The sequence below is a fragment of the Cryptomeria japonica genome, unplaced genomic scaffold, assembly GCF_030272615.1.
Source record: "Cryptomeria japonica unplaced genomic scaffold, Sugi_1.0 HiC_scaffold_34, whole genome shotgun sequence".
Classification (NCBI taxonomy): Eukaryota; Viridiplantae; Streptophyta; class Pinopsida; order Cupressales; family Cupressaceae; genus Cryptomeria; species Cryptomeria japonica.
In genome coordinates, this window is record NW_026728856.1 from 310,001 (window position 1) to 335,843 (window position 25,843).

Below are 25,843 nucleotides of genomic sequence, written 5' to 3' on the forward strand. Positions count from 1 at the left end.
AACACTCGGCATTGCTGCTCCCTAAGGTGAGCTTCTCCTCATAGGCAATTCCGCTCTTATCCGGTCACGTTTGTGTGCCCGAATTTCGCAAGGCAACCTCCATGGGACATGGAAAAGACTCGAGAAGAGAGCTCGCTCACGGGAGAGAGAAGCCAAGGAGACCACGAGAGTGCTGAGAGTGGGACAGCGCTGAATAGGCGGGAGAAGCCTGCGCGTATAAACGGAGATATATATCCAATTGCAACGAAGGAACGTGCCAAAGATCGAGAACAATGGCAGAAATGCTAGTAACGTGCACTTCGGGACCAACGCATCACCGGAAGACAACCGCCAAACATCGAAAGAGTCGCGATGCTCCGCAACCTACGTGCAAAGCGGTCGCACACCGGGTAAGGGAGTGAGAGCCCCAAACATAGCTGGGCGAGGCGCTCACTCCACTCTTTAATATCTCGTTAATACCGCCAAGGAAATGGCACAAGCACACACACACAAGCATCCTCGGAAGAGGACAGTTCGAGTGACAGGTCAAATCCAAGAGTTCCGAAGACTACCTCCAGGAACAATCGGGAACAAGACCGATTACAAGTCGTCGAGTCTGTTACTGGGCGAACACGAGATGCGCACAGGAAATCGATCAGCCCTCACAATGGCCCAAGGCCAGAGATCGGACTGCTACGATTTACCCCAACAATCATCGTGCCACTCTTCGCAGAGAGGTGATAGACGCCAACGAGCCCGCGCATAGCAATCGAGGTGTAAAAAGGGCGTTGAAGGCAGGAAGCCTGGACGAAAGAGGCTACGAGGTCACCTCGAAGCGGTCTAAGAATCGGGCGCACTTGGGGCGACTACCAGTGCCAACCCCTTATCCCGCGGTGCGTCCGACACACAGAAATTTCCAAGGCGGCCAAGGAGCCTCCCCGCATAGCAATCGGGGTGTGAGGTTACGGATGCAGCATTGATAGCAATCGAGGTGGGAGGCGAAGGATGCAGAAGTGAGAGCCGAGGGATGTAGCAGAGATAGCAATCGGGGTGTGTGATGCAGAAGAGATAGCAATCGAGGTGTGCGGTGGGAAGGGCCCAGCAGCCAGAATGCATGAAGCGACGGATGAAGCAGTGATGACAACCGGGCTGTGAGGAGAGGAGGGATGCAGCCAAGAAAGCAATCAGGGCTCGAGGCAAGGGATGCATCAAGGATAGCAATCATGTTGTGAGGCGAGATTCCAAAGGCTAAACGTGAGAGGCTGCAGGGTCGACTCAGAGAGGTCTATGCATGTGAGAGGCTGAAAGCAAGGTCAACTCGGAGCGGTCTATGCATCGGGCGCGCTTGGGGCGACTACCAGTGCCAACCCCTTATCCCGCGACGCGTCCGACAAAGAGAACGTTCCAAGGCGGCAGAGGAGGTTACCAGCCGAAGGATGCAGTAGCAATAACAGGTATAGTTCCGCGGCGGCCGAGAAGACTCACCGCATAGGAATCGGGATGCGAGGCGAGGGATGCGGCGGGAAGGCCCCGACGGCTAAACGGAAGAGGCTGCAGGGCCGCCTCGGAATGGTCCAAGCATCGGACGCGATTGGGACGACTACCAGTGCCAACCCCTTATCCCGCGATGCGTCCGATACACAGATAGTTCCAAGGCGGCCGAGGAGCCTCACCGCATATCAATCGGGGTGCGAGGCGAGGGATGGGGCGGGAAGGCCCCAACGGCTAGACGGAAGAGGCTTCAGGGCCACCTCGGAATGCTCCAAGCATCGGACGCGCTTGGGGCGACTACCAGTGCCAACCCCTTATCCCGCGATGCGTCCGATACACAGATGGTTCCAAGGCGGCCGAGGAGCCTCACCGCATAGCAATCGGGGGTGCGAGGCGAGGGATGGGGCGGGAAGGCCCCAACGGCTAGACGGAAGAGGCTTCAGGGCCGCCTCGGAATGGTCCAAGCATCGGACGCGCTTGGGGCGACTACCAGTGACAACCCCTCATCCCGCGATGCGTCCGATACGAAGATGGTTCCAAGGCGGCCGAGGAGCCTCACCGCATAGCAATCGGGGTGCGAGGTGGGGGATGCGGCGAGATGGCCCCAACGGCTAGACGGAAGAGGCCACAGGGCCGCGTCGGAATAGTCCAAGCATCGGACGCGCTTGGGGCGACTACCAGTGACAACCCCTTATCCCGCGATGCGTCCGATACGAAGATAGTTCCAAGGCGGCCGAGGAGCCTCACCGCATAGCAATCCGGGTGCGAGGTGGGGGATGCGGCGAGATGGCCCCAACGGCTAGACGGAAGAGGCTGCAGGGCCGCCTCGGAATAGTCCAAGCATCGGACGCGCTTGGGGCGACTACCAGTGACAACCCCTTATCCCGCGATGCTTCCGATACGAAGACAGTTCCAAGGCGGCCGAGGAGCCTCACCGCATAGCAATGGGGGTGCGAGGTGAGGGATGCGGCGAGATGGCCCCAACGGCTAGACGGAAGAGGCCACAGGGCCGCCTCGGAATAGTCCAAGCATCGGACGCGCTTGGGGCGACTACCAGTGACAACCCCTTATCCCGCGATGCATCCGATACGAAGATAGTTCCCAGGCGGCCGAGGAGCCTCACCGCATAGCAATCGGGGTGCGAGGCGAGGGATGCGGCGAGATGGCCCCAAAGGGTAGACGGAAGAGGCTGCGGGGCCGCCTCGGAATAGTCCAAGCATCGAACGCGCTTGGGGCGACTACCACTGCCAACCCCTTATCCCGCGATGCGTCCGATACACAGATAGTTCCGAGGCGGCCGAGGAGCTGGGGGATGCGGCGAGATGGCCCCAACGGCTAGACGGAAGAGGCTGCAGGGCCGCCTCGGAATAGTCCAAGCATCGGACGCGCTTGGGGCGACTACCAGTGACAACCCCTTATCCCGCGATGCGTCCGATACACAGATAGTTCCGAGGCGGCCAAGGAGCCTCACCGCATAGCAATCGTGGTGCGAGGTGGGGGATGCAGCGAGATGGCCCCAACGGCTAGACGGAAGAGGCTGCAGGGCCGCCTCGGAATGGTCCAAGCATCGGACGCGCTTGGGGCGACTACCACTGCCAACCCCTTATCCCGCGATGCGTCCGATACACAAATAGTTCCAAGTCGGCCGAGGAGCCTCACCGAATAGCAATCGGGGTGCGAGGCGAGGGATGCGGCGAGAAAGCCCCAACGGCTAGAGGGAAGAGGCTTCAGGTCCGCCTCGGAATGGTCCAAGCATCGGACGCGCTTGGGGCGACTACCAGTGACAACCCCTTATCCCGCGACGCGTCCGATACACAGATAGTTCCAAGGCGGCCGAGGAGCCTCACCGCATAGCAATCGGGGTGCGAGGCGAGGGATGCGGCGAGAAGGACCCAACGGCTAGACGGAAGAGGCTTCAGGGCCGCCTCGGAATGGTCCAAGCATCGGACGCGCTTGGGGCGACTACCAGTGACAACCCCTTATCCCGCGACGCGTCCGATACACAGATAGTTCCAAGGCGGCCGAGGAGCCTCACCGCATAGCAATCGGGGTGCGAGGCGAGGGATGCGGCGAGAAGGACCCAACGGCTAGACGGAAGAGGCTTCAGGTCCGCCTCGGAATGGTCCAAGCATCGGACGCGCTTGGGGCGACTACCAGTGACAACCCCTTATCCCGCGACGCGTCCGATACACAGATAGTTCCAAGGCGGCCGAGGAGCCTCACCGCATAGCAATCGGGGTGCGAGGCGAGGGATGCGGCGAGAAGGACCCAACGGCTAGACGGAAGAGGCTTCAGGGCCGCCTCGGAATGGTCCAAGCATCGGACGCGCTTGGGGCGACTACCAGTGACAACCCCTTATCCCGCGATGCGTCCGATACACAGATAGTTCCAAGGCGGCCGAGGAGCCTCACCGCATAGCAATCGGGGTGCGAGGCGAGGGATGCGGCGAGAAGGACCCAACGGCTAGACGGAAGAGGCTTCAGGGCCGCCTCGGAATGGTCCAAGCATCGGACGCGCTTGGGGCGACTACCAGTGACAACCCCTTATCCCGCGACGCGTCCGATACACAGATAGTTCCAAGGCGGCCGAGGAGCCTCACCGCATAGCAATCGGGGTGCGAGGCGAGGGATGCGGCAAGAAGGACCCAACGGCTAGACGGAAGAGGCTTCAGGGCCGCCTCGGAATGGTCCAAGCATCGGACGCGCTTGGGGCGACTACCAGTGACAACCCCTTATCCCGCGACGCGTCCGATACACAGATAGTTCCAAGGCGGCCGAGGAGCCTCACCGCATAGCAATCGGGGTGCGAGGCGAGGGATGCGGCGAGAAGGACCCAACGGCTAGACGGAAGAGGCTTCAGGTCCGCCTCGGAATGGTCCAAGCATCGGACGCGCTTGGGGCGACTACCAGTGACAACCCCTTATCCCGCGACGCGTCCGATACACAGATAGTTCCAAGGCGGCCGAGGAGCCTCACCGCATAGCAATCGGGGTGCGAGGCGAGGGATGCGGCGAGAAGGACCCAACGGCTAGACGGAAGAGGCTTCAGGGCCGCCTCGGAATGGTCCAAGCATCGGACGCGCTTGGGGCGACTACCAGTGACAACCCCTTATCCCGCGACGCGTCCGATACACAGATAGTTCCAAGGCGGCCGAGGAGCCTCACCGCATAGCAATCGGGGTGCGAGGCGAGGGATGCGGCGAGAAGGACCCAACGGCTAGACGGAAGAGGCTTCAGGGCCGCCTCGGAATGGTCCAAGCATCGGACGCGCTTGGGGCGACTACCAGTGACAACCCCTTATCCCGCGATGCGTCCGATACACAGATAGTTCCAAGGCGGCCGAGGAGCCTCACCGCATAGCAATCGGGGTGCGAGGCAAGGGATGCGGCGAGAAGGACCCAACGGCTAGACGGAAGAGGCTTCAGGGCCGCCTCGGAATGGTCCAAGCATCGGACGCGCTTGGGGCGACTACCAGTGACAACCCCTTATCCCGCGACGCGTCCGATACACAGATAGTTCCAAGGCGGCCGAGGAGCCTCACCGCATAGCAATCGGGGTGCGAGTCGAGGGATGCGGCGAGAAGGACCCAACGGCTAGACGGAAGAGGCTTCAGGGCCGCCTCGGAATGGTCCAAGCATCGGACGCGCTTGGGGCGACTACCAGTGACAACCCCTTATCCCGCGACGCGTCCGATACACAGATAGTTCCAAGGCGGCCGAGGAGCCTCACCGCATAGCAATCGGGGTGCGAGGCGAGGGATGCGGCGAGAAGGACCCAACGGCTAGACGGAAGAGGCTTCAGGGCCGCCTCGGAATGGTCCAAGCATCGGACGCGCTTGGGGCGACTACCAGTGACAACCCCTTATCCCGCGACGCGTCCGATACACAGATAGTTCCAAGGCGGCCGAGGAGCCTCACCGCATAGCAATCGGGGTGCGAGGCGAGGGATGCGGCGAGAAGGACCCAACGGCTAGACGGAAGAGGCTTCAGGGCCGCCTGGGAATGGTCCATGCATCGCACGCGCTTGGGGCGACTACCAGTGACAACCCCTTATCCCGCGACGCGTCCGATACACAGATAGTTCCAAGGCGGCCGAGGAGCCTCACCGCATAGCAATCGGGGTGCGAGGCGAGGGATGCGGCGAGAAGGACCCAACGGCTAGACGGAAGAGGCTTCAGGGCCGCCTCGGAATGGTCCAAGCATCGGACGCGCTTGGGGCGACTACCAGTGACAACCCCTTATCCCGCGACGCGTCCGATACACAGATAGTTCCAAGGCGGCCGAGGAGCCTCACCGCATAGCAATCGGGGTGCGAGTCGAGGGATGCGGCGAGAAGGACCCAACGGCTAGACGGAAGAGGCTTCAGGGCCGCCTCGGAATGGTCCAAGCATCGGACGCGCTTGGGGCGACTACCAGTGACAACCCCTTATCCCGCGATGCGTCTGATACACAGATAGTTCCAAGGCGGCCGAGGAGCCTCACCGCATAGCAATCGGGGTGCGAGGCAAGGGATGCGGCGAGAAGGACCCAACGGCTAGACGGAAGAGGCTTCAGGGCCGCCTCGGAATGGTCCAAGCATCGGACGCGCTTGGGGCGACTACCGTTGCCAACCCCTTATCCCGCGATGCGTCTGATACACAGATAGTTCCGAGGCGGCCGAGGAGCCTCACCGCATAGCAATCGGGTTGCGAGGCAGATTATTGGGAAGGGAACCCCCTGGGATGCGGCTCAAGCAGTGCCCAAAGGGACTGGAATGCGGAATCACATCGAGAGACCCAAATGCTATACGAGGGCTCAAATCGAATTATCGATTTGGCCACGACATGGACGCATCGGAACGACTACCTTTGCCGAACCACTCGCAATTGCATCCATACCGAAACCAATAGACATTTCCGTTAGAGCCCTCGCATAGCATTCGGGAATCTCGCATGCCCCTCTAAATCGACCAATGCTGGCGCTCAACGAAAATCCGAGCGCTACCACCGTTCGAGCGCCAGCATTGGTCGAGTTAGAGGGGCACGGGGGAGAATGCTCCAGTCAACACCTCCCCTATATAAGTTATTTGTCCGATTCTCGCACAACCGTAGTCTGCCTCGTCGAATCAAACAACGGTCCCAGATTCCGACTTCCGTTCCGTAGAGACCCAAAAGCTAGATGGAGGCTCGCAAGAAAGAGAGTCGGCGCATAGCAATCGGGTTTCTCGAACGTTTAGGGACCGAGCTCACTTGCGGATAGGGCAAAATCCGCCAAGCAACCCAAAAGCTAGACGGGGGCTCGAATCGAATCGCCTAGGCGGCCACAACAACGACGTGTTGGATCGACTACCAGTGCCAAACCATTCAGCAAGACTAGTCTGTGTCGAGGCCGGATAGAGATTCTCAGAGAGCGCCCGTATAGCATTTAGGAGACCTGCCGCGTCCCTCACACTCGACAAATGGTGGTGCACGTTTATAAATCCGAGCGATCCCAACCCTTTCAAGCACCAACATCGGTCGAGATAGAGGGGCACGGAGGGGGCTGCGTGAGACAACACAGTCCCCTATATAAGTTATTTGTCCGATTCTCACACATCCGAAGAATGGTCATCAAATCGGACAACAGCCCAAACTTCCGACTTCCGTCCCAGAAAGCCCAAGAGCTATCTAAAACGTTCATGGCCGGAACTCGATCGCGGCTATACCAGTCCGCCAAGCAACCCAAAAGCTAGACTGGAGCTCTAGTCGAATCACCTCTGTGGCCATTGCAAGGACGTGTTGGAGCGACTACCATTGCCGAACCATTCCGCAGGTCGAGTCCATACCAAGGCCGCATAGAGATTCACGATGAGCTCCTGCATAGCAATCAGGAGACTTGCCGTGTCCATCACAATCGATAAATCCTGGTGCAAGATTTTTGCATCCGAGCGCTCCAACCAGTCGAGCACCAGCATCAATCGACATAAACGGGCACGGGGGGAGGATGCTCGAGAACACTACCTCCCCTATATAAGTTATTTGTCCGATTCTCAAGCAGCCGAAGTCTGGTCATCGAATCGGGTCAAAGACCACAACTTCCGACTTTACCCACAATGCAAGTCATCGAATCGAACATCGGCCCCCGAGTCGGACTCCATGCGTATGTCAGGTCATCGGACCCAAATTCCGCCTTCCTGCGCATGGCGGGCCATCAATATCAACTCGGTCATCGGACCCAAACTCCGCCTTTCTGCGCATGGCACGCCTTCAAATCGGTCATCGGACCCAAATTCCGCCTTCCTGTGCATGGCGGGCCATCAACATCAACTCGGTCATCGGACCCAAATTCCGCCTTTCTGCGCATGGCACGCCATCAACTCGGTCATCGGACCCAAATTCCGCCTTCCTGCGCATGGCAGGTCATCGGACACAAATTCAGACCTCGCCAATATGCCTACGTATCGAATCGGTCATCGGACCCAACTTCCGACTTCATCCATACTGTAGGGTCTTTGAGGTTGGCGCGGTGCGCTCAACCCGGGGAGTCGACCCATCGAAGCATACACCTCCCCTATATAAGCTATTTGTCCGATTCCCACACCTGTGTAGTTTGCACCTCTGACCAGGACATCGACCCCAACTTCCGAACTCGACTGCAACGACGGCACCAGCGCCTTGGTGCGCACCTTGCGACGCACAGTCCCAACATTCGCCTTCCTGCACATGGCAGGTCATCGGACCCAAATTCCGACCTCGCGAGTATGCCTACATATCGAATCGGTCATCGAACACAACTTCCGACTTCATCCATACCGTAGGGTCTTTGAGGTTGGCGCGGTGCGCTCAACCCGGGGAGTCGACCCAACGAAGCATACACCTCCCCTATATAAGCTATTTGTCCGATTCCCACACCTGTGTAGTTTGCACCTCCGATCAGGACATCGACCCCAACTTCCGAACTCGCCTGCAACGACCGAACCAGCGCCTTGGTGCGCACCTTGCAACGCACAGTGCCAACATTCGCCTTCCTGCACATGGCAGGTCATCGGACCCAAATTCCGACCTCGCGAGTATGCCTACATATCGAATCGGTCATCGGACCCAACTTCCGACTTCATCCATACCGTAGGGTCTTTGAGGTTGGCGCGGTGCGCTCAACCCGGGGAGTCGACCCAACGAAGCATACACCTCCCCTATATAAGCTATTTGTCCGATTCCCACACCTGTGTAGCTTGCACCTCCGATCAGGACATCGACCCCAACTTCCGAACTCGACTAAAAAGACCGCACCAGCACCTTGGTGTGCACCTTGCAACGCACAGTGCCAACATTCGCCTTCCTGCACATGGCAGGTCATCGGACCCAAATTCCGACCTCATGAGCATACCTACTAATCGAATCGGTCATCGGACCCAACTTCCGACTTCATCCATACCGTAGGGTCTTTGAGGTTGGCGCGGTGCGCTCAACCTGGGGAGTCGACCCATCGAAGCATACACCTCCCCTATATAAGCTATTTGTCCGATTCCGACACCTGTGTAGTTTGCACCTCCGCTCAGGACATCGACCCCAACTTCCGAACTCGCCTGCAACGACCGAACCAGCGCCTTGGTGCGCACCAAAAGTGCGCACTTTTGGAGGGCACTTTTGTGCGCTCCAAAGGTGCGCACTTTTGGAGGGCACTTTTGTGCGCTCCAAAGGTGCGCACTTTTGGAGGGCACTTTTTGGAGGGCACTTTTGTGCGCTCCAAAGGTGCGCACTTTTGGAGGGCACTTTTTGGAGGGCACTTTTCTGCGCTCCAAAGGTGCGCACTTTTGGAGGGCACTTTTTGGAGGGCACTTTTCTGCGCTCCAAAGGTGCGCACTTTTGGAGGGCACTTTTTGGAGGGCACTTTTCTGCGCTCCAAAGGTGCGCACTTTTGGAGGGCACTTTTTGGAGGGCACTTTTCTGCGCTCCAAAGGTGCGCACTTTTGGAGGGCACTTTTTGGAGGGCACTTTTCTGCGCTCCAAAGGTGCGCACTTTTGGAGGGCACTTTTGTGCACTCCAAAGGTGCACACTTTTGGAGGGCACTTTTTGGAGGGCACTTTTCTGCACTCCAAAGGTGCGCACTTTTGGAGGGCACTTTTGTGCGCTCCAAAGGTGCGCACTTTTGGAGGGCACTTTTTGGAGGGCACTTTTGTGCGCTCCAAAGGTGCGCACTTTTGGAGGGCACTTTTGTGCACTCCAAAGGTGCGCACTTTTGGAGGGCACTTTTCCTGCGCTCCAAAGGTGCACACCTAGGTGAGCACCTTCGACCACACCTTGTAGCACACCAAACTCTGACTTTCGACTTCATCCGCAATGCAGGGTCTTTGAGGTTGGCGCAATGCGCACAACCAGGGGAGTCGACCCATCAAACCCAACACCTCCCCTATATAAGCTATTTGTCTGATTCTCATACATGCGTAGCCTGCAGGAGCAATTAGGACATCGACCCCAACTTTCGGCTTCTAAACGAAAACAAGGTCTTTGAGGTTGGTGTAATGCGAACAACTAGGGGAGTCAACCCATCAAACCCAACACCTCCCCTATATAAGCTATTTGTCTGATTCTCATACATGTGTAGTCTACAGGAGCAATTAGGACATCGACCCCAACTTTTGACTTCTTAACGAAAACAAGGTCTTTGAGGTTGACGTAATGCGCACAACCAGGGGAGTCGACCCATCAAACCCAACACCTCCCCTATATAAGCTATTTGTCCGATTCTCATACATGTGTAGCCTACAGGAGCCATTAGGACATTGACCCCAACTTTTGACTTCTTAACGAAAACAAGGTCTTTGAGGTTGGCGTAATGCGCACAACCAAGGGAGTTGACCCATCAAACCCAACACCTCCCCTATATAAGCTATTTGTCTGATTCTCATACATGTGTAGCCTGCAACAACGATTAGGACATCCACCCCAACTTCTGAATTCGTCTGCGTTGACCGCACCAAAGGTGCACGCCTTGGTGCTCACCAAAATCCGACTTCCGACTTCTTCTGCTATGCGGGGTCTTTGAGGTTGGCGCAGTGCGCACAACCAGGGGAGTCAACCCACCGAATGCAACACCTCCCCTATATAAGCTATTTGTCTGATTCTCATACATGCGTAGACTGCAGCAATGATTAGGACATCCACCCCAACTTTTGACTTCTTAAACAAGACAGGGTCTTTGAAGTTGGTGCAGTGCACACAACCAGGGGAGTCGACCCATCAAACGCAACACCTCCCCTATATAAAGCTATTTGTCCGATTCTCATACGTGTAGTCTGCAGCAGCGATTAGGACATCGACCCCAACTTCCGAATTCGTTTGCATTGACCGCACCAAAGGTGCACGCCTTGGTGTGCACCTTGGAGTGCACTTTGGTGCTCACCTCGGTGCACACTTTGGTGTGCACCTCGGTGTGCACCAAAGGTGCGCACCTTGGAGCGCACCAAAGGTGTACACTTTGGAGCGCACCACATAGGGTCTTTGAGAGGTTGGCGCAGTGCGCACACCAAGGTGGGTGTTGAGGTGCGTGCCGAGGTGGGTGGGTGCTAGGGTGCGCTCCATGGTGGGTGCCAGGGTGGGTGCGTGCTAGGGTGGATTCCAAAGAGGGTCATAGGGTGGGTGCCAAGGTGGGTTGGTGATATAGTGGGTTCAAAGGTGGGTACTAGGGTGGGTTCCAAGGTGGGTCACAAGTTGGGTGCCAGGATGCGTGGGTGTTAGGTTGGGTGCCAAGGTGGGCTCCTGCGTGGGTGGGTGCTAGGGTGGGTTTCAAGGTGGACGCGAGGGCGGGTGCCAAGGTGGGTAACAAGTTGGGTGTTAGGATGGGTGAGTGCTAGAGTGGGTGCCAAGGTGGGTGGGTGCTAAGGTGGATGCCAAGGTGGTTCACAGGGTGGGTGGGTTCTAGGGTGAGTTCCAAGGTGGGTCACAGGTTTAGTGCTAGGGTGCGTGTCAAGGCGGGTGTCGAGGTGCCTGGGTGCTAGGGTGTGGATGCCAATGTGGGTCATAGGGTGGGTACTAGGGTGGGCTGCAATGTGGGTGCCAAGGTGGGTAACATGCTCGGTTGGTTCTAAATTGGGTGTCAGGGTGGGTGTGCACCCACCTTGCCCGAGGTGGGTGCCAAGGTGCCAGTGTGGGTGGGTGCTAAGGTGGATGCCAAGGTGGGTGAGAAGGTGGGTGATAGGTTGAGTGGTAGGATGGGTGGGTGCCAAGATGGGTCACAGGGTGGGTGCAAGGGTGGGTAGGTGCTAGGGTTGGTGTCAGGGTGGGTGGGTGCTAGGTTGGGTTCCAAGGTGGGTGCGAGGGTGAGTGTCAAGGTGGGTCACAGGTTAGGTGCTAGGATGGGTGAGTGCTAGGGTGCAAAGGTGCCAGGGTGGGTGCTAGGATGGGTCGATGCTAGGGTGAGTGGCAAGGTGGGTCCACAAGTGTCAAGGTGGGTGCCGAGGTGGGTGCCAACTTGGGTTCCAAGGTGGGTGCCAAGTGGGCGACTGCTATGGTGGATGCCAAGGTGGGTCACGGGGTGGGTGCCAAGTTGCTAGGTTGTGTTCCAAGGTGGGTGCCAACGTGGCTGCTAGGGTGCGTGGGTTAAAGGGTGTGTCACAACGTGGGTGCCAGGATGGGTGCGCACCCACACTGGCCAAGACGGGTGCAAGGTTGGGTTCCAAGCCCGGTCACAGGCTGGGTGCTAGGATGGGTGGGTGCCAAGGTGGGCACCAGGGTGGGTGCACCCACCCTGGCCAAGGTGGGTCACGGGGTGGGTCCTAGGGTGGGTAACGGGGTGGGTACTAAGGTGCGTGCCAAGGTGGGTCATGGGGTGGGTGCCAAGGTGGGCACCAGGGTGGGTGTGCACCAACCCTAGCCAGGGTAGGTCACGGGGTGGTTGTCGGGGTGGGCGTCAAGGAGCCAAGGTGGGTGGCAAGTAGCCAAGTTGCGTGCCAAGGTGGGTGTCGGGGTGGGTGCCAAGGATCCAAGGTGGGTGCCAAGGAACCAAGGTGGGTGTCTGGGTGGGTGCCGAGGTGGGAGCCAGGGTGGGTCCCAAGGTGAGTGCAAAGGTGGGTGCCAGGGTCAAGGTGAGTGCCAATGTGGGTTCCAAGGTGCCAGGGTCAGGGTGAGTGCCAATGTGGGTTCAAAGGTGCTAAGTTGGGTGCGAGGTTGGGTGCGAGGGTGGGTGGGTGCCAAGGTGTGCTAGGTGGAAGCCCGGGTGGGTCGGCATCCCATGGGTGTCGAGTTGGGTGCCTGATGGGTGCTTCTTGTCAAGTTTTAGTCGTCGGGACTCATTTCGAGCCTTAGAGGTCGTTTCTTGTCCGGTTGCCCTGTCTTCGACCTGGGAACCCAATTTTGGTCCTCGGGTCCCATTTTTTTTTGTCTCGCATCCCACTTTTGGCCTGTGGCCTTTTCGGGGTCGATTCTCGTTTTGGGCATCAGAGCATGTTTCTTCTCCTAAAACCCAATATTTGTTTATTAAGTCTCGGAACACATTTTTGTTCTCGTGGACCCATCATGGGTCTTGGAACGCATTTGTGGTCCTTGGGTCCCATTTTGCATCCCGAAACTTGTGTTTTGGTGCTTGATCCCTATTTTGGGTGCCCACCTTGCACCAAGTGCGCACCCGGGGCAAACCGAGCGCCTTGGTGCACCGGGGCAAGATCGAGCGTGCACCCGAGGCGCCCCGAACATGCACCAAGGTGCACTCGGCCCACATGTGAGCGCAGGTCGTTGCGCCCGAGGTGGTGTGTGGGCACCGCGTTGCAGACGGGACACTGCACGCACACGACGCCCCGTCCAGGTGCACGCACGTAGGCCGGGCCGGGTGCACACCCGACGCCCTAGCAAGGTGCGCGCACCCGGGCAGGGCTCACACTTGGCGAACGGGGCGCACTTCGCGAGGGAGGGTGTGCACCTCGACGGGGGTGGGTGGCCGGGGTGGATTCGCACGTGGGTCGCGGTTTGCTAAGTACACACTGCGACAAGCTCATAACGGGTGCGATCATACCAGCGTTAGTGCACCGGATCCCATCAGAACTCCGCAGTTAAGCGCGCTTGGGCCGGAGTAGTACTGGGATGGGTGACCTCCCGGGAAGTCCCGGTGTTGCACCCTTTTTTAGTTTTTCGCCGGGCGTCGCAATGCTATTTGAATAAACCTTTTGCCCGTTTGCGTTCTCGTCGGGGCCGGGCCGGGCCGGGGTACGCTGCCCGCACTACCGCGCGCGCGGGGGCGACACCGAGCGCGCACCCGAGGCGCCCCGAGCACACAGGCCACGGTGCAACTCGGGCGTTGTGCGCGCACCCCGGTGCGCCCGAGGTGCTGCGCGCGCACCCAGGTGAAATCGGTGTGCACCTCGGCCAGTGCGCGCTCGGTCGAGTCGCGCACGTTGGCCAAGGTGCACGGTGATGTTTCTTACTCTAAGGTTCCGCACCAGACGCCCGGGACAGGTGAGCGAAGCTGGGCGGGGCCGGGTGCGCGGCCGGGGCAGGTGCACGCAGCTGGAGAGAGCTTTGGAGCACACCAGAGGTGCGCACCTTGGAGCACACTTCGGAGCGCACCAATGATGCGCTCCATTCAAAAGTTTCCTGAAAAGGCAAAAAAAGTTGAGATTATAGAATTTCCCACTTGAGAGATTGTAAAAAAAAAAAATTTAAAATGAAGGAAACGCGGGTGCCAAGGTGTGCGCGCCCGGGTGCGCAGCCCAGCCAAGGTGTGCGCACCAAGGCGCCCACCCTGGCGAAGGTGCACGCAAGGTGCGCACCCGAGGCAAACCGGACAATTAACCCAACTTTCGACTTCGCGCGCACCTGCGCACCTTGGAGCGCACTTCGGAGCGCTCCTTGTTGCGCACCAATCTTGGGCACCTCGGAGTGCACCATGGCGCCCACCAAGGTGCGCACCCGGGGCAAACCGAGCTCCGACTTCGTGCGCACCTTGGAGCGCACGAAAGGTGCGCACCATGGCGCCCACCAAGGTGCGCAGCCCAGCCAAGGCGTGCGCATCAAGGTGCGCACCCTGGCGAAGGTGCGCACCCGGGGCAAACCGAGCTCCGACTTCGTGCGCACCTTGGAGCGCACAAAGGGTGCGCAACCCAGCCAAGGTGTGCGCACCCCGGGCAAACCGAGCTCCGAATCGTGCGCACCTTGGAGCACACTTCGGAGCCCTCCTTGGTGCGCACCGATGTTGCGCACCTCGGAGCGCACCCGGGGAAAACAATGCAATTAACCCGACTTTCGACTTCGTGGGCACCTCGGAGCGCTCTCGGGTTCGCACCTCGGAGCACACCGAGGTGCGCACCTTTGATGCGCTGCCTTCACCAATTTCCAGAAAAGGCAAGAAAACATTGAGAAGGTGTGCGCACCGAGGTGCCCACCCTGGCGAAGGTGCACGCGAGGTGCGCACCCGGGGCAAACCGGGCTCCGACTTCGTGCACGCCATGCTGCGCACCTTGGAGGGCCATGGTGCGCACCTTGGAGCACACTTCGGAGCGCTCAATGGTGCCCAACCCAGCCAAGGTGCCCACCGCGGCGAAGGTGCACGCGAGGTGCGCACCCGGGGCAAACCGGGCTCCGACTTCGTGCACGCCGCACCTTGGAGCACACTTCGGAGCGCTCCTTGGTGCGCACCAGGGCGCGCAACCCAGCCGAGGTGCCCACCCCGGCGAAGGTGCACGCGGGGTGCGCACCCGGGGCAAACCGGGCTCCGACTTCGTGCACGCCATGGTGCCCACCGCGGCGAAGGTGCACGCGAGGTGCTCACCCGGGGCAAACCGGGCTCCGACTTCGTGCACGCCGCACCTTGGAGCACACTTCGGAGCGCTCCTTGGTGCGCACCAGGGCGCGCAACCCAGCCGAGGTGCCCACCCCGGCGAAGGTGCACGCGAGGTGCGCACCCGGGGCAAACCGGGCTCCGACTTCGTGCACGCCATGGTGCCCACCGCGGCGAAGGTGCACGCGAGGTGCGCACCCGGGGCAAACCGGGCTCCGACTTCGTGCACGCCGCACCTTGGAGCACACTTCGGAGCGCTCCTTGGTGCGCACCATGGTGCCCACCAGGGCGCGCAACCCCGCCGAAGGTGCACGCGAGGTGCGCACCCGGGGCAAACCGGGCTCCGACTTCGTGCACGCCGCACCTTGGAGCACACTTCGGAGCGCTCCTTGGTGCGCACCAGGGCGCGCAACCCCGCCGAAGGTGCACGCGAGGTGCGCACCCGGGGCAAACCGGGCTCCGACTTCGTGCACGCCATGGTGCGCACCAGGGTGCCCACCGCGGCGAAGGTGCGCACCCGGGGCAAACCGGGCTCCGACTTCGTGCACGCCGCACCTTGGAGCACACTTCGGAGCGCTCCTTGGTGCGCACCAGGGCGCGCAACCCAGCCGAGGTGCCCACCCCGGCGAAGGTGCACGCGAGGTGCGCACCCGGGGCAAACCGGGCTCCGACTTCGTGCACGCCATGGTGCCCACCGCGGCGAAGGTGCGCACCCGGGGCAAACCGGGCTAGGACTTCGTGCACGCCGCACCTTGGAGCACACTTCGGAGCGCTCCTTGGTGCGCACCATGGTGCCCACCAGGCCGCGCAACCCAGCCAAGGTGTGCGCACCAAGGTGCACGCGAGGTGCGCACCCGGGGCAAACCGGGGTCCGGCTTCGTGCACGCCGCACCTTGGAGCACACATCGGGGCGCTCCCGGGTTCGCACCGGCGTTGCGCACCGTGGTGGGCACCTCGGAGCGCACCGTGGTGGGCACCTCGGAGCACACCAAGGTGGGCAGCGAGGTGCGCACCTTTGATGCGATGCCTTCACTAATTTCCATAAAAGGCAAAAGAAAACGAGATTTTAAAATTTCCGTTTTGAAAGATAGTGAGAAAAAGGGAATGCTGGTGCCATCTTGAGCCCGCCCTGGTGCGCAGCCCAGCCAAGGTGTGCGCACCAAGGTGCCCACCCTGGCGAAGGTGCGCGCCCGGGCAATTAACCCAACTTCCAACTTCGCGCGCGCCAGGGTGGGAGCGCACCCAACAACCGGGCCTGGGAAGAGCCAATGCGAGAAACCCCACCAAACGCTCTGACAAAAAAAGAGGGGGCGCTCCAGTAACCCCGCTTCGGAGCGCACCCTGGGCAAACCCAGCCAGGGTGCCCACCCCGGCCAAGGTGCAGGCGAGGTGCGCACCCGGGGCAAACCGGGCTCCGACAACGTGCACGCCGCACCTTGGAGCACACTTCGTAGCGCTCCCGGGTGCGCACCTCAGAGCACACCAAGGTGGGCAGCGAGGTGCGCACCTTTGATGCGCTGCCTTCACTAATTTCCAGAAAAGGCAAAAAAAAGAGGAGATTTTAAAATTTCCGTTTTGAAAGATAGTGAAAAAAACGGAACGCGGGTGCCATCTTGAGCCCGCCCGGGTGCACAGCCCAGGTAAGGTGCCCACCCTGGCAAAGGTGCGCACCCGGGCAATTAACCCTACTTCCGACTTCGTGCGCGCCAGGGTGGCAACCGGGCCTGGGAAGAGCCAATGCGAGAAACCCCACCAAACGCTCCGACAAAAAAAGAGGCGGCGCTCCAATAACCCCGCTTCGGAGCGCAGCCGGGGCAAACCCAGCCAAGGTGCCCACCCCGACGAAGGTGCACGCGAGGTGCGCACCCGGGGCAAACCGGGCTCCGACAACGTGCACGCAGCACCTTGGAGCACACTTCGAAGCACTCCCGGGTGCCCACCGGCGTTGCGCACCGTGGTGGGCAGCGAGGTGCGCACCTTTGATGCGCTGCCTTCACTAATTTCCAGAAAAGGCAAAAAAAAATGAGATTTTAAAATTTCCGTTTTGAAAGATAGTGAAAAAAACGGAACGCGGGTGCCATCTTGAGCCCGCCCTGGTGCGCAGCCCAGGCAAGGCATGCGCACCAAGGTGCCCACCCGCGGTGCACGCCCGGGGCAAACCGGGCTCCGACTTCGTGCAGGCCGCACCTTGGAGCACACTTCGGAGCGCTCCTTGGTGCGCACCATGGTGCCCACCAGGGCGCACCCGGGGCAAACCGGGCTCCGACTTCGTGCACGCCGCACCTTGGAGCACACATCGGAGCGCTCCCAGGTTCGCACCAGCGTTGCGCACCTTTGATGCGCTGCCTTCACTAATTTCCAGAAAAGGCAAAAAAAAACGATATTTTAAAATTTCCGTTCTGAAAGATAGTGAAAAAAACGGAACGCGGGTGCCATCTTGAGCCCTTCCTGGTGCGCAGCCCAGGCAAGTTGTGCGCACCAAGGTGCCCACCCTGGCGGAGGTGCGCGCCCGGGGCAAACCGGGCTCCGACTTCGTGCACTGCATGGTGCCCACCAAGGCGCGCAACCCAGCCAAGGTGCCCACCGCAGCGAAGGTGCACGCGAGGTGCGCACCCGAGGTGCACACCCGGGGCAAACCGAGCTCCGACTTCGTGCACGCCGCACCTTGGAGCACACTTCAGAGCGCTCCTTGGTGCGCACCAGGGCGCGCAACCCAGCCAAGGTGCTCACCCCGGCGAAGGTGCACGCGAGGTGCGCACCCGGGGCAAGCCGGGCTCGGACTTCGTGCACGCCGCACCTTGGAGCACACATCGGAGCGCTCCCGGGTTCGCACCAGCATTGCGCACCTTTGATGCGCTGCCTTCACTAATTTCCAGAAAAGGCAAAAAAAAAAAAAAAACGAGATTTTAAAATTTCCGTTTTGAAAGATAGTGAAAAAAACGGAACGCGGGTGCCATCTTGAGCCCGCCCTGGTGTGCAGCCCAGGCAAGTTGTGCGCACCAAGGCACCCACCCTGGCCAAGGTGGGTCACGGGGTGGGTCCTAGGGTGGGTAACGGGGTGGGTACTAAGGTGCGTGCCAAGGTGGGTCATGGGGTGGGTGCCAAGGTGGGCACCAGGGTGGGTGTGCACCAACCCTAGCCAGGGTAGGTCACGGGGTGGTTGTCGGGGTGGGCGTCAAGGAGCCAAGGTGGGTGGCAAGTAGCCAAGTTGCGTGCCAAGGTGGGTGTCGGGGTGGGTGCCAAGGATCCAAGGTGGGTGCCAAGGAACCAAGGTGGGTGTCTGGGTGGGTGCCGAGGTGGGAGCCAGGGTGGGTCCCAAGGTGAGTGCAAAGGTGGGTGCCAGGGTCAAGGTGAGTGCCAATGTGGGTTCCAAGGTGCCAGGGTCAGGGTGAGTGCCAATGTGGGTTCAAAGGTGCTAAGTTGGGTGCGAGGTTGGGTGCGAGGGTGGGTGGGTGCCAAGGTGTGCTAGGTGGAAGCCCGGGTGGGTCGGCATCCCATGGGTGTCGAGTTGGGTGCCTGATGGGTGCTTCTTGTCAAGTTTTAGTCGTCGGGACTCATTTCGAGCCTTAGAGGTCGTTTCTTGTCCGGTTGCCCTGTCTTCGACCTGGGAACCCAATTTTGGTCCTCGGGTCCCATTTTTTTTTGTCTCGCATCCCACTTTTGGCCTGTGGCCTTTTCGGGGTCGATTCTCGTTTTGGGCATCAGAGCATGTTTCTTCTCCTAAAACCCAATATTTGTTTATTAAGTCTCGGAACACATTTTTGTTCTCGTGGACCCATCATGGGTCTTGGAACGCATTTGTGGTCCTTGGGTCCCATTTTGCATCCCGAAACTTGTGTTTTGGTGCTTGATCCCTATTTTGGGTGCCCACCTTGCACCAAGTGCGCACCCGGGGCAAACCGAGCGCCTTGGTGCACCGGGGCAAGATCGAGCGTGCACCCGAGGCGCCCCGAACATGCACCAAGGTGCACTCGGCCCACATGTGAGCGCAGGTCGTTGCGCCCGAGGTGGTGTGTGGGCACCGCGTTGCAGACGGGACACTGCACGCACACGACGCCCCGTCCAGGTGCACGCACGTAGGCCGGGCCGGGTGCACACCCGACGCCCTAGCAAGGTGCGCGCACCCGGGCAGGGCTCACACTTGGCGAACGGGGCGCACTTCGCGAGGGAGGGTGTGCACCTCGACGGGGGTGGGTGGCCGGGGTGGATTCGCACGTGGGTCGCGGTTTGCTAAGTACACACTGCGACAAGCTCATAACGGGTGCGATCATACCAGCGTTAGTGCACCGGATCCCATCAGAACTCCGCAGTTAAGCGCGCTTGGGCCGGAGTAGTACTGGGATGGGTGACCTCCCGGGAAGTCCCGGTGTTGCACCCTTTTTTAGTTTTTCGTCGGGCGTCGCAATGCTATTTGAATAAACCTTTTGCCCGTTTGCGTTCTCGTCGGGGCCGGGCCGGGCCGGGGTGCGCTGCCCGCACTACCGCGCGCGCGGGGGGCGACACCGAGCGCGCACCCGAGGCGCCCCGAGCACACAGGCCACGGTGCAACCCGGGCGTTGTGCGCGCACCCCGGTGCGCCCGAGGTGCTGCGCGCGCACCCAGGTGAAATCGGTGTGCACCTCGGCCAGTGCGCGCTCGGTCGAGTCGCGCACGTTGGCCAAGGTGCACGGTGATGTTTCTTACTCTAAGGTTCCGCACCAGACGCCCGGGACAGGTGAGCGAAGCTGGGCGGGGCCGGGTGCGCGGCCGGGGCAGGTGCACGCAGCTGGAGAGAGCTTTGGAGCACACCAGAGGTGCGCACCTTGGAGCACACTTCGGAGCGCACCAATGATGCGCTCCATTCAAAAGTTTCCTGAAAAGGCAAAAAAAGTTGAGATTATAGAATTTCCCACTTGAGAGATTGTAAAAAAAAAAAATTTAAAATGAAGGAAACGCGGGTGCCAAGGTGTGCGCGCCCGGGTGCGCAGCCCAGCCAAGGTGTGCGCACCAAGGCGCCCACCCTGGCGAAGGTGCACGCAAGGTGCGCACCCGAGGCAAACCGGACAATTAACCCAACTTTCGACTTCGCGCGCACCTGCGCACCTTGGAGCGCACTTCGGAGCGCTCCTTGGTGCGCACCAATCTTGGGCACCTCGGAGTGCACCATGGCGCCCACCAAGGTGCGCACCCGGGGCAAACCGAGCTCCGACTTCGTGCGCACCTTGGAGCGCACGAAAGGTGCGCACCATGGCGCCCACCAAGGTGCGCAGCCCAGCCAAGGCGTGCGCATCAAGGTGCGCACCCTGGCGAAGGTGCGCACCCGGGGCAAACCGAGCTCCGACTTCGTGCGCACCTTGGAGCGCACAAAGGGTGCGCAACCCAGCCAAGGTGTGCGCACCCCGGGCAAACCGAGCTCCGAATCGTGCGCACCTTGGAGCACACTTCGGAGCCCTCCTTGGTGCGCACCGATGTTGCGCACCTCGGAGCGCACCCGGGGAAAACAATGCAATTAACCCGACTTTCGACTTCGTGGGCACCTCGGAGCGCTCTCGGGTTCGCACCTCGGAGCACACCGAGGTGCGCACCTTTGATGCGCTGCCTTCACCAATTTCCAGAAAAGGCAAGAAAACATTGAGAAGGTGTGCGCACCGAGGTGCCCACCCTGGCGAAGGTGCACGCGAGGTGCGCACCCGGGGCAAACCGGGCTCCGACTTCGTGCACGCCATGCTGCGCACCTTGGAGGGCCATGGTGCGCACCTTGGAGCACACTTCGGAGCGCTCAATGGTGCCCAACCCAGCCAAGGTGCCCACCGCGGCGAAGGTGCACGCGAGGTGCGCACCCGGGGCAAACCGGGCTCCGACTTCGTGCACGCCGCACCTTGGAGCACACTTCGGAGCGCTCCTTGGTGCGCACCAGGGCGCGCAACCCAGCCGAGGTGCCCACCCCGGCGAAGGTGCACGCGGGGTGCGCACCCGGGGCAAACCGGGCTCCGACTTCGTGCACGCCATGGTGCCCACCGCGGCGAAGGTGCACGCGAGGTGCGCACCCGGGGCAAACCGGGCTCCGACTTCGTGCACGCCGCACCTTGGAGCACACTTCGGAGCGCTCCTTGGTGCGCACCAGGGCGCGCAACCCAGCCGAGGTGCCCACCCCGGCGAAGGTGCACGCGAGGTGCGCACCCGGGGCAAACCGGGCTCCGACTTCGTGCACGCCATGGTGCCCACCGCGGCGAAGGTGCACGCGAGGTGCGCACCCGGGGCAAACCGGGCTCCGACTTCGTGCACGCCGCACCTTGGAGCACACTTCGGAGCGCTCCTTGGTGCGCACCATGGTGCCCACCAGGGCGCGCAACCCCGCCGAAGGTGCACGCGAGGTGCGCACCCGGGGCAAACCGGGCTCCGACTTCGTGCACGCCGCACCTTGGAGCACACTTCGGAGCGCTCCTTGGTGCGCACCAGGGCGCGCAACCCCGCCGAAGGTGCACGCGAGGTGCGCACCCGGGGCAAACCGGGCTCCGACTTCGTGCACGCCATGGTGCGCACCAGGGTGCCCACCGCGGCGAAGGTGCGCACCCGGGGCAAACCGGGCTCCGACTTCGTGCACGCCGCACCTTGGAGCACACTTCGGAGCGCTCCTTGGTGCGCACCAGGGCGCGCAACCCAGCCGAGGTGCCCACCCCGGCGAAGGTGCACGCGAGGTGCGCACCCGGGGCAAACCGGGCTCCGACTTCGTGCACGCCATGGTGCCCACCGCGGCGAAGGTGCGCACCCGGGGCAAACCGGGCTAGGACTTCGTGCACGCCGCACCTTGGAGCACACTTCGGAGCGCTCCTTGGTGCGCACCATGGTTCCCACCAGGCCGCGCAACCCAGCCAAGGTGTGCGCACCAAGGTGCACGCGAGGTGCGCACCCGGGGCAAACCGGGGTCCGGCTTCGTGCACGCCGCACCTTGGAGCACACATCGGGGCGCTCCCGGGTTCGCACCGGCGTTGCGCACCGTGGTGGGCACCTCGGAGCGCACCGTGGTGGGCACCTCGGAGCACACCAAGGTGGGCAGCGAGGTGCGCACCTTTGATGCGATGCCTTCACTAATTTCCATAAAAGGCAAAAAAAAACGAGATTTTAAAATTTCCGTTTTGAAAGATAGTGAGAAAAAGGGAATGCTGGTGCCATCTTGAGCCCGCCCTGGTGCGCAGCCCAGCCAAGGTGTGCGCACCAAGGTGCCCACCCTGGCGAAGGTGCGCGCCCGGGCAATTAACCCAACTTCCAACTTCGCGCGCGCCAGGGTGGGAGCGCACCCAACAACCGGGCCTGGGAAGAGCCAATGCGAGAAACCCCACCAAACGCTCTGACAAAAAAAGAGGGGGCGCTCCAGTAACCCCGCTTCGGAGCGCACCCTGGGCAAACCCAGCCAGGGTGCCCACCCCGGCCAAGGTGCAGGCGAGGTGCGCACCCGGGGCAAACCGGGCTCCGACAACGTGCACGCCGCACCTTGGAGCACACTTCGTAGCGCTCCCGGGTGCGCACCTCAGAGCACACCAAGGTGGGCAGCGAGGTGCGCACCTTTGATGCGCTGCCTTCACTAATTTCCAGAAAAGGCAAAAAAAAGAGGAGATTTTAAAATTTCCGTTTTGAAAGATAGTGAAAAAAACGGAACGCGGGTGCCATCTTGAGCCCGCCCTGGTGCACAGCCCAGGTAAGGTGCCCACCCTGGCAAAGGTGCGCACCCGGGCAATTAACCCTACTTCCGACTTCGTGCGCGCCAGGGTGGCAACCGGGCCTGGGAAGAGCCAATGCGAGAAACCCCACCAAACGCTCCGACAAAAAAAGAAGCGGCGCTCCAATAACCCCGCTTCGGAGCGCAGCCGGGGCAAACCCAGCCAAGGTGCCCACCCCGACGAAGGTGCACGCGAGGTGCGCACCCGGGGCAAACCGGGCTCCGACAACGTGCACGCAGCACCTTGGAGCACACTTCGAAGCACTCCCGGGTGCCCACCGGCGTTGCGCACCGTGGTGGGCAGCGAGGTGCGCACCTTTGATGCGCTGCCTTCACTAATTTCCAGAAAAGGCAAAAAAAAATGAGATTTTAAAATTTCCGTTTTGAAAGATAGTGAAAAAAACGGAACGCGGGTGCCATCTTGAGCCCGCCCTGGTGCGCAGCCCAGGCAAGGCATGCGCACCAAGGTGCCCACCCGCGGTGCACGCCCGGGGCAAACCGGGCTCCGACTTCGTGCAGGCCGCACCTTGGAGCACACTTCGGAGCGCTCCTTGGTGCGCACCATGGTGCCCACCAGGGCGCACCCGGGGCAAACCGGGCTCCGACTTCGTGCACGCCGCACCTTGGAGCACACATCAGAGCGCTCCCAGGTTCGCACCAGCGTTGCGCACCTTTGATGCGCTGCCTTCACTAATTTCCAGAAAAGGCAAAAAAAAACGATATTTTAAAATTTCCGTTCTGAAAGATAGTGAAAAAAACGGAACGCGGGTGCCATCTTGAGCCCTTCCTGGTGCGCAGCCCAGGCAAGTTGTGCGCACCAAGGTGCCCACCCTGGCGGAGGTGCGCGCCCGGGGCAAACCGGGCTCCGACTTCGTGCACTGCATGGTGCCCACCAAGGCGCGCAACCCAGCCAAGGTGCCCACCGCAGCGAAGGTGCACGCGAGGTGCGCACCCGAGGTGCACACCCGGGGCAAACCGAGCTCCGACTTCGTGCACGCCGCACCTTGGAGCACACTTCAGAGCGCTCCTTGGTGCGCACCAGGGCGCGCAACCCAGCCAAGGTGCTCACCCCGGCGAAGGTGCACGCGAGGTGCGCACCCGGGGCAAGCCGGGCTCGGACTTCGTGCACGCCGCACCTTGGAGCACACATCGGAGCGCTCCCGGGTTCGCACCAGCATTGCGCACCTTTGATGCGCTGCCTTCACTAATTTCCAGAAAAGGCAAAAAAAAAAAAAAAACGAGATTTTAAAATTTCCGTTTTGAAAGATAGTGAAAAAAACGGAACGCGGGTGCCATCTTGAGCCCGCCCTGGTGTGCAGCCCAGGCAAGTTGTGCGCACCAAGGCACCCACCCTGGCCAAGGTGGGTCACGGGGTGGGTCCTAGGGTGGGTAACGGGGTGGGTACTAAGGTGCGTGCCAAGGTGGGTCATGGGGTGGGTGCCAAGGTGGGCACCAGGGTGGGTGTGCACCAACCCTAGCCAGGGTAGGTCACGGGGTGGTTGTCGGGGTGGGCGTCAAGGAGCCAAGGTGGGTGGCAAGTAGCCAAGTTGCGTGCCAAGGTGGGTGTCGGGGTGGGTGCCAAGGATCCAAGGTGGGTGCCAAGGAACCAAGGTGGGTGTCTGGGTGGGTGCCGAGGTGGGAGCCAGGGTGGGTCCCAAGGTGAGTGCAAAGGTGGGTGCCAGGGTCAAGGTGAGTGCCAATGTGGGTTCCAAGGTGCCAGGGTCAGGGTGAGTGCCAATGTGGGTTCAAAGGTGCTAAGTTGGGTGCGAGGTTGGGTGCGAGGGTGGGTGGGTGCCAAGGTGTGCTAGGTGGAAGCCCGGGTGGGTCGGCATCCCATGGGTGTCGAGTTGGGTGCCTGATGGGTGCTTCTTGTCAAGTTTTAGTCGTCGGGACTCATTTCGAGCCTTAGAGGTCGTTTCTTGTCCGGTTGCCCTGTCTTCGACCTGGGAACCCAATTTTGGTCCTCGGGTCCCATTTTTTTTTGTCTCGCATCCCACTTTTGGCCTGTGGCCTTTTCGGGGTCGATTCTCGTTTTGGGCATCAGAGCATGTTTCTTCTCCTAAAACCCAATATTTGTTTATTAAGTCTCGGAACACATTTTTGTTCTCGTGGACCCATCATGGGTCTTGGAACGCATTTGTGGTCCTTGGGTCCCATTTTGCATCCCGAAACTTGTGTTTTGGTGCTTGATCCCTATTTTGGGTGCCCACCTTGCACCAAGTGCGCACCCGGGGCAAACCGAGCGCCTTGGTGCACCGGGGCAAGATCGAGCGTGCACCCGAGGCGCCCCGAACATGCACCAAGGTGCACTCGGCCCACATGTGAGCGCAGGTCGTTGCGCCCGAGGTGGTGTGTGGGCACCGCGTTGCAGACGGGACACTGCACGCACACGACGCCCCGTCCAGGTGCACGCACGTAGGCCGGGCCGGGTGCACACCCGACGCCCTAGCAAGGTGCGCGCACCCGGGCAGGGCTCACACTTGGCGAACGGGGCGCACTTCGCGAGGGAGGGTGTGCACCTCGACGGGGGTGGGTGGCCGGGGTGGATTCGCACGTGGGTCGCGGTTTGCTAAGTACACACTGCGACAAGCTCATAACGGGTGCGATCATACCAGCGTTAGTGCACCGGATCCCATCAGAACTCCGCAGTTAAGCGCGCTTGGGCCGGAGTAGTACTGGGATGGGTGACCTCCCGGGAAGTCCCGGTGTTGCACCCTTTTTTAGTTTTTCGCCGGGCGTCGCAATGCTATTTGAATAAACCTTTTGCCCGTTTGCGTTCTCGTCGGGGCCGGGCCGGGCCGGGGTGCGCTGCCCGCACTACCGCGCGCGCGGGGGCGACACCGAGCGCGCACCCGAGGCGCCCCGAGCACACAGGCCACGGTGCAACCCGGGCGTTGTGCGCGCACCCCGGTGCGCCCGAGGTGCTGCGCGCGCACCCAGGTGAAATCGGTGTG

The 25,843-nt window shown here is 60.9% G+C and overlaps 3 non-coding genes across 3 annotated transcripts; all 3 read left to right on the forward strand.

Annotated features, from left to right (window-relative positions):
• The first annotated feature begins 13,418 nt into the window (after positions 1–13,418).
• On the forward strand, positions 13,419–13,537 carry LOC131862011 (5S ribosomal RNA). The gene has a single exon (XR_009361040.1). It is a non-coding gene; the product is annotated as a 5S ribosomal RNA (ribosomal RNA).
• Positions 13,538–19,452: 5,915 nt separating this feature from the next.
• Positions 19,453–19,571, forward strand: LOC131862012 (5S ribosomal RNA). The gene has a single exon (XR_009361041.1). It is a non-coding gene; the product is annotated as a 5S ribosomal RNA (ribosomal RNA).
• A 5,916-nt stretch (positions 19,572–25,487) lies between these two features.
• Positions 25,488–25,606, forward strand: LOC131862013 (5S ribosomal RNA). Its single transcript, XR_009361042.1, has one exon. It is a non-coding gene; the product is annotated as a 5S ribosomal RNA (ribosomal RNA).
• Positions 25,607–25,843: the final 237 nt, after the last annotated feature.